The following is a 7841-nucleotide window of genomic DNA, read 5'->3' on the forward strand; positions in this document are numbered from 1 at the left end:
AGCGTGAGTTAGAGAGAATTCAGTCTTTTTGGCTGTTATCCCTGTAGGGCTCCCTGGTTTACACTGATCCAGCTATACAGCAGCTGCTTATAGGTTTATAGGTTCTTGCATTCTCAGTCTCCTACCGTGGTGTGGAGCAGAGGGTCCCACAAGAAATCAGCTGCTGTAAACCGGGCAGGGTGGAAGGAGCTACTTTGAGCAGAGTATCCACTCAGAGCTGCTGCAGCTCTGCCTGCAGGTGTTTGCAGTGGGTGAGACATTCTCCTCTGAGAGCTGCTGGGATGAGCAGCCCTGGGGTGATGTCCTCAGGTGATCTGCACAAACACTGAAGGGCACGGCCCAGGTTAGAGGTACCAGAGCCAGTGTGGTAGGGGAAGCACAGCCTGAGCCAGGTGAGGAATCCACACCTAGTGAGAGCCCCCAGGCACAGGAACAATGACCTCTCTGTTTGCAGGTTCTACAACAGCTTTCCTGGTTCATCATTTCCCTCACCCTATGATATTGTCCCAGTATCACACTGCCTGCTGCTGTAACATGGGAAGGGACACAAACCACAGGGCAGGAAAAAAGGAGAGAGATGATTTCAGCCCCCAGCAGAGGAAATTACCAGTTAGATTGTCAAAAGAGGATGCTGGCAGAGAAGAGGAAGGGGAGGGAAAAGCACTAGGAGAGGTTTAGTTTGCATGCCACATCCCTGCTGGCATCCAAGGCCTCCAGTGCTAACAGGTATGGTGTAAGGGGGCAGGAATTATGTGATTGTATTAAGTAATAAGACCATCAAGTCTGGCAAACTTGAGCAGTCCTCATGCACTTCACTGCCAGGTTTCTGAGTAGAAATCTTAAGGAAGTCTTATGTTTGTGATATTCCTGCTTCTGGGTCTATTACAGACAGTGCTGAAGCCCATCTTGGGATGGGGCTGGCTCCCAGCAGTGCTGGAGCTGGGTCCACCATGGTTTGACCCAGACCATGCACAGGGAGAGGGAACAGATTCTACACAAGCTGATGTTGCCACTCTGGGCAAAGGCAGGGGGGATTGCTGTGTGCTGGCTTAACAATCCCTGCCGCACTCAGAGCATTGCTGCCTCAGAAAACACAAGGGAGAAGGAGCAGCAGCTCCCTGACAGCAGCAGTTTCCAGCCAGGACAGGGGACACAAACCCTGTCCCCACACAGACATGCTCTTCCAGTATAAAATCATCCACATTTTCTGGGGCAGAGGATGATACCAGCATAAATAAGCCATCAGCGCAGCTTGAATTTAGCTTTTATTTACAGATTTGCTACTTGAATTGCATAAGTAGCTTAAGTCAAGCAAGGACACCCTCCTCACCTATCCAGGAAACTGGGGCATGAGGTATCATCAGTAACCACGTGCTCAGGCTGTGAGCATGTTGCTGCTGTGGTGGATGAGTCAAGTTTGGCACAAGCAGGGACAGGTAGAGCTGCCTGGGGCTGTCAGGTCTGAGGGACACAGAGCTCACAGGTACTTTTTGCTGCTAAGGCTTTTGGGAAGCTGGTCCCAGGACTGTTAGCACTGTAGCAAGCCAAAATTCCCTTCCCCAGAGGGTCTGTGGGAGGACATCTGCCTTATCCAGGCACTTGGTGACACTGGAGCACTGCTGGGTTACCTGTCTGACAGAAACATGAATCAAGCTTTAGGCTGCAGACCAGCCAAGCCAGATGTCCTGGGTTAAACACACCACAGAATTTGGGCACTAAATTACAGCTCCAGGTTCAAGCCTGAATGAACCTTGCAGTGATGATACCATCACTGTCACAATTACAGTGGAGGCCTGGTAACTGCTTAAAGCAGCATTGCCCAGTCAGAGCCCTGCAGAGATCAGCAGGGCATGACCTGCAACGATAGCAGAACTGGGGCCTGGGCTCCAGTGTTTCTTGCTTGACACCCAATCCCCAAACACTGACCATTACTGAACAAAAACTATGCAATATTGAAGATTGTGCCACGGGTGGTGCCTTAGCCACCTCTCCTGGGTATGCACTCATACATTTTCAGAAGTATCCTCACCACAGTTACTTGTGCTGGGGTGAAGAATCAATGAGTTCCTGAAGAGCAGGGCCAGCTCTGGAGCTTGTGATGTGCCACAACTTCTCAGTTGTTCTTGGGCGCCCACAGCTTCTCAGCCAGGTCTGCTCTGCTGAGGCTGCACTGTTAGAAAGTAGAAGAGTCCTGAGAGTTCAGCTCCCCAGCCAAGAGTAGAGTGAAGGCAGGGATCTGAAAAGAGAAAGGAAGAGCAGATCAAGGATCATGTAAGGCAGAGGAACTTGTAGTACTCACTCCTTGCTGTAGTAAAGTGCAGTCACTGCAACCAATATGGTCTTCCTGGGAGTCAAGGCTTTAAATATTGCTGCTTATTCCTTGAGGGGCTGGAAAGAATTCAGGAGGCTGGGCTTGTCCCATGGAAGAAGAGACATGGTACAGCATGGGCAGTGTCACCTCTGAAAACAGAGAAACCAGCAAGGAAAGGAAGTGGAGAAGGGGCAGCCTCTGTAATGTAAGAATGGTGCTGGGAATGCATCCTGCTGCATGCCAAGGTGTGGGACACAGGTACATCCTTCACAGGCAGGAGTTTAACAATCCTGGCAAGTCCTTGGTCAGATGCATGCCTCCACTTGCCATCAATCCCACTTTTGACCAGGAAAACTAGAATAATTAAAAAAAAAAAAAGCCAACAAAACAAAACCCATCACTAATGAGTTAGGCTATTGTTACATCCTCTCCTCACCATTTTAAGTGACCATAGCCTGTCCCCTTGGTCACAGCAGTAGAGCTCAGCTGTACAAGAGATGCTCAGCTAGAGCCTGACCCAACAAAATCTTAGTGGAAGGAAGCAGAAGTTCCTTTGTCTTGTACTTATCGAGGCCAGGGAAACAACTGAACCAGGGCTCTGAAACACTCTGCTCTGCCTACACTGAATTTATACTTTCCTTTCTGTTCCAATCTTCCCACATCTTCTATATTTTTGTCCAAAACACTGTCATTCTTCCAATTCCGGGGTTAGATCCGAAGAGGAAATAAGCTCAGAAACAGCATGGGCCAAGCTGACAAATCCCCAAGTTAACCCACCCAGAGTGGAGAACTGTAAAAACAGCACCTCCACACCCAGACTGATGTCCCACCCCACCCCAGTCACGGCCCTCCAGCCCTGATCAGGGTCATTAAACTTGACAGGGCAGTTAAAAGACACACACATTTCAGAACCATAATTGATACATCCCTCCTTAAATCAGGTCACAACAGCAGGTTAATCTGGGGATCTGTCAGCTTTGCAAGCATTCTAATTGTAACTTTTGGGAAACGAACATTAAGATCCAAACAGTGATGTTATGAGAGAATTTGAGAGGCAGGTAAGCAGTTAACCTTCCCCTTGCCGGGATGAGTGACCTGTTGTGCTTGAACTCTCTCTCTGAGCTCCTTCTCACTGTACAACCAGCCCGGTGCTCCCTGTGACTGGGGCAGGGGGGCAGGGGACACTGGCAGCTCCAGAGGCACACAGGCCAAGGGACTGACCTCACCACATCCATGTGGAATTAATGATCCTGAAAAATGCACCGCCTGGAGCGTCTCAAGCCTACGGTGAAATGGAATTCCTACACAAAACGAGAAGTTTGTGTGGTTCCCAAGTCTGGTCATGACATACTGACAGCACTAATCATGGCCAGAGCTCACCCCTTTTTTCACAGACTTACTGAGCTGCAGCAAAGGTTTGACTGTTTCAAAAGAACTGAAACAGGAGGTAACAGTGCTAAAAGCCATTCACACATGTGTGTGTGTGTGAGATACAGCAAAACTTCAGTGGATTAAGAGACTGAGAGATGTAAAGACAAAGCAACACACAGAGGACTTTACTCAAAAATGGCCTGACATGCAAAGGTCACTGCATTTCATCGCAGTTTGCCATCCTGCAGCATTGGTGACACCATCCTGGAAGCAGCCTTGGAACCCTGAAGATGCACAAGCCTGTCCGAAGCAGCTGTCACCACTCACTCAAGATCAAACCACAGCCATGAGCAGGCTAAACATCGTGGACAGTGACATTTTATGGACTGTGTTGTCTCTCACATTCTACCACAGTGTACAGCATATCATGCTTGTTATATTACAACTAAGGAGTAATGAAAAACTTACACTTAAGTGATATAAAAAAAGGGGGGGGAGGACCCAGGAATTTCTCCCATCCAACTATAAACGCACACCCATTTACATTGTTTTGTAAATGAATTTAGAAGAAAAATAAAAATATTAAGATATTTCTCTTCAGGACAACCATTGCACATTTGGTTTTGCTTTGGAGGGGAGATACAAACACACACAGCAGGAATACTTTCCAATTGAAAATATGCAAAACAAATAGAAGTGGGAACAGTTCAGCACCTAGAGAGCGTTTTCCTTGTGTCCTTGATAAACATTATCTCAGTTTCCCTCTGCATTTACTTCACTGGTCAAACCCTCAAAATCTGGTATCTAGGAAGAATATCTCACAAAATCTTCTGGAAAAAAAAAAAAAAAAGCCTATTAATCAGTGGCATTGTGCTGCCCCATTTTCTATATCTGTCCCATCTGCAAGCCATTTGTATGAAGAAAATCTTTGTTTCCAAAGCTTGGCTTACTAAAGCTCATTTGTTTCCAAACACAACAGCGCCTTGATGCTGTTTATAGCAGGGGCAGCCAAGGGCTGGGCTGGTTCAGCAGCCGCAGTGGGAGATGTTACGGGGTGTCCCATCCCTCTGCCAGCACTCTCTGTCCCCCAGGAGGGCAATGCCCATCACCCTCCATTCAGGGTAAGAATGTGGGGTCTGCCAACACAGAGCCAAACCTCGGCTGTAGGACAGAGCCTCCTGCCACACACATCCACCACAGCCCCTTTAGCAGTGGTCTTTTGTAAGTACTAAATCCACATTTGAGCTGTCGATTGTGGGTTTTCAGGTTCTTGCTAAAAAAAAATAATAAATTTTCCCAAGCTTGTTCATCGTCAGGAAAGGATGGCAACAAGGTGAGTGTTTTCCTTCTTCAATTTTAGCAAGATCTCAAGAGACAGTGACATTAAACTGGCCCAGTTTGATCAACTTTTCAGCATAGGAAAAAAGGAGAGGCTGTTCTTAATAGGACAAAACTTATTGCCCTTTAACTTCACATAAGCATCTTTAAAACAGACAGTGAAGGGTTGCTGCAAATGCAGCTGGTTTCATTTTCTTCCTTGCAAGGTGGGTGCTGACATATCCACATCTCACAGGAGATAATGAGAAAAGTATTCAGAGTAAGAAGCCCTGGAGTTAATGTAAGGAGGAGGAAAGAAGTGGGCAATGCAAGTGCTCTCTGAGTACCTCTACTGGTTCATTTACACAAGTTGAAAAAAGAATGGAGAAGTCAGTGCTTTTTAATTTTCATGGTACTCTCCCTTCGAAAACAAAGGAGGGACTAGAAAAATACAAAATGTAAAGTGCAGTTGTGTTTAAAACCTATGATGTAAAATTCTTCAAAAGGAATAAATTAGTTTAATCATGAAGTACTTACATGTCTTCTCCCTACCCAACCTTAAAAGGGATGTCCCTGTATTTTCTGTATGAGTTGAGTTTACTCTATATATATATATATATATATATATATATGTATAAATCTATACATACACAAAATTGGTATGGCCTTACGCTCCATTTAAGGGTATTTTGCTACATTGGTCAGACTGCAAAGCAATTGCTTCCTTCAAATCAGTATTTTTACATCATGAAGAAATAAACCTGTAACTTAAGACAATTTGCATGACCACACAGCCACAGTGGCAGATTATTTTTCTGGCTTGTAAAAAAAGTTTTAAAACAGAAGTTCTATTTCAGCAGTTTGAAGATGGAATGTAAAGTTTCTGCTGTTAAATGTATATAAAATATATTTATTGAAACATACATTCATGCTGATTCCAATAAAAAAAAAATTGAAGATTTTTCTGAAATTTCTCTCCATGGATTTTTAGTGCTAGAGGTTCCATGCAGCAGCTGGAAACACGGAAATGTATTTCTTGTACTATTTTTCAAGCTAGGACATTATTTATACATAGCTTTAAAATTCTTTGGTAGATGGAGTGGCCTTGGTGCAAACACCCAAAATGACATTTCAGAATGCAGGGCTGCCTCTCACACTGAATCTCAAAGATGGTCATGATAAAGTATTTTTCCTTTCACTGTCAGGTGCTTTGTCAAGTGTGAAATATCACCAGTGGAACAGCAGATCCCTCTTGGCTTGGGCAAGTGGCATTTTGTGACAGAAAATAGAAGGGCAGCATCCTGCCCTTCAAATCTATTCTGAGAACATGCCATTACTCTGAAAACTGTCTTTAAGGAATGATGGAGTTTGAAAGAATTGTACTCAGTTTCATGTCTCATAACCAAAAAAGCTATTAACGGACCACCTTGCCCCATTCCTCCATATAAGGATAAGGATCTTACTACTGGGAAATTAAATCATCAATGAGGCAACTCCTTCCTCCCACAGCACACACAGCTTCAAACTTCACATAGTGTGTACTCCTATCCCCAAGAAAATCCTTGTAAGGGAGCAGAAGCAATTAAGAAACCGAATTTGTTCAAAAATATGCCCTTCCACGATGTGCAGAATAAGCAGCTGCAGAGATCAACTGCAAATCTTCATACCTGCACCCAGAACCATCCTTTTCACTATGGAAAGTGAACTCCCAGGTCTCAAGGACATCTCTGCTGTGTGGCACCAGAGGGGAGTTTCTCACACTCAAGTCAGAGCTCAGTTACCACACAGGCTGTTTCTTGCTCCCAGGGGTAAATCCTCTGCACCAAGCTCTGCTTCCAGCAGCAAGCTCACCATTTCCACGCTCACCTGTATGTGGAGAGCAGACACCCAGGAACACCAGAGCTTCAGTCTGAGCAAATTTAAAGAAAAATAAGAGAAGGGAAAAAAAAACCAACAAACAAACAAACAAAAAAAAACACCAAAAACCAACCAACCAACCAAAAACGAAACAAAAAACCAAACACCACTACCAGAGGGCCCTGCAGAGCTAGGAAGTGATCCCAGTCTGAATCCTTAAATGCACAACCAATACCTGCATTCCCAAACACACAAAGATCTCAGTTTGGCTTTACAAAACAGCCCCACACAAGTCTGCTGGTACTTTCCAGTACTCCAGAAGATGTTTCTCCCTGCTCAAGAGGTAACTAAACCTTTCTAATCGTGCAGTGCCCTTGAAGGAAGAAAAGGCAGCAGAGGCAGAGCTTGGCTTCCAGTTCTGGTTTGGGTGCTATCAACCACTACAACTGAAATGCTCTTATTTCTACTTGTCTTACACTATTAAGATCAGCCAACAGAGGCCAGGTCACACCAGTCACATATGAAACACTCTCTGTACTCTCAGAAGGGCAGATCAACAGGGTATCATGAACACAAAGGTTATTCCAACACTGTCCATGTGGCTGCTGTGGGTACAAAAACCTGACGGCTCTAGACAGCTTTTCTTCACTTCCCAACTCCCTGCACAGCACTGGGACACCAAGGGCACTTCAGTACCACACACCTCCTTGTCTTGATTGAGGTGGAGGCACTAGAAAGGAGACACACAGAGCCTGATTCATTTAAGACTGTAGCATTTGGTTGCTAGAACGAGCTGGACTACCTTGGTTATTACACATCAGCTTTCTTGGAGCTATTGTAGCCCACTGCAGTCAGCTGAGGCAAATCAAATCGTGGTTGCTCCAGTCACCTTCAAGAATGTATGCAAAGCACTGGAGGCCTTTGACAAGAGATACTGAGGTTATAACAGTACAGCAAGGCAGGAACCAGAAGGGCTGGAGGCCAC

Source organism: Corvus hawaiiensis, chromosome 15 (assembly GCF_020740725.1).
Source record: "Corvus hawaiiensis isolate bCorHaw1 chromosome 15, bCorHaw1.pri.cur, whole genome shotgun sequence".
Lineage (NCBI taxonomy): Eukaryota > Metazoa > Chordata > Aves > Passeriformes > Corvidae > Corvus > Corvus hawaiiensis.